The sequence below is a fragment of the Pundamilia nyererei genome, unplaced genomic scaffold (assembly GCF_000239375.1).
Source record: "Pundamilia nyererei isolate P.nyererei 1_Seehausen unplaced genomic scaffold, PunNye1.0 scaffold00026, whole genome shotgun sequence".
Lineage (NCBI taxonomy): Eukaryota > Metazoa > Chordata > Actinopteri > Cichliformes > Cichlidae > Pundamilia > Pundamilia nyererei.
The window spans coordinates 366,438-367,366 of record NW_005187427.1 but is presented as its reverse complement, the minus strand read 5'-3'; the positions used below and the strand labels follow the sequence as shown (position 1 = coordinate 367,366).

The window sequence follows — 929 nt, the reverse complement described above, 5'->3', positions numbered from 1 at the left end:
CAGAAACACAAAGTTCACCTTTAAATAACACTATATTTCCAAACCATATTTACCTATATTGAATCGTTTATGAGGCACTTTATAAAAATTACAGTTCCCAGGTGAATTTATTTAATTGCCTGTGTTTGGGCATGTCCCTTCGATAGCTCAGTTGGTAGAGCGGAGGACTGTAGGTATATGACAGCAGGAATCCTTAGGTCGCTGGTTCAACTCCGGCTCGAAGGAGCTTTTTAGGTGCTTTGAGTACTCCGGGATAGTAGAAAAACACTAAATAAGAATCAGTCCATTTACCATTTACTATATGTGAATTAATCAGCACGGTCAAGCCCTTTCTGTTCTTTGAAATTATGCAAAAGGACTCAGTGACTGAGGGTGAGAGCAACAATTCGGGAAATATTTCGAATTAGAAAAATGGGGGGGATAAGCTTTAATTGTGAACATTGATCATCCCATACCAAGCAGTTTCTTAGAATGTGGCAACAACCTTTTTGGGATGAATTTGCTGACACTTTCAGCAATGACCCTGCAGTCGATTCACAAGAACCTTCTTTATATGTATGAGAAATGTATATCAAACTATATTCTTTAAAAAGTTACTACAAACTGAAAGTTTCTGACTGCGGCTTTAACAGTTTCAATTCAGCATACGACCTGTTGTTCTTCTTTAACTCTAAATATAGACCTATTATATCATACTGTTATGTGAAGTCCAAAGCAGGTCTTCTCTTGTATTGTGCAAAAACATAAAAGAATGGAGACTTTACTAAGCCTGGTCCCAGTTAATCCCAGACTCAATTAAACTGGTAACATAATAAATCATATTTATTTTAGCTGGGGGCTCTGTGTGGAGCAGGGATCCCACATCTTTTCTAATCAGCCAGAACAACATTCATCAGTTTGTCTTTAGTTTATTTTGTCTTTATATATAT

The 929-nt window shown here is 36.7% G+C and overlaps 1 non-coding gene across 1 annotated transcript; it reads left to right on the top strand.

Annotated features, from left to right (window-relative positions):
* Positions 1–136: 136 nt before the first annotated feature.
* Positions 137–225, top strand: trnay-gua (transfer RNA tyrosine (anticodon GUA)). The gene is given in 2 exon segments: positions 137–173; positions 190–225. It is a non-coding gene; the product is annotated as a tRNA-Tyr (tRNA).
* The last annotated feature ends 704 nt before the right edge of the window (positions 226–929 follow it).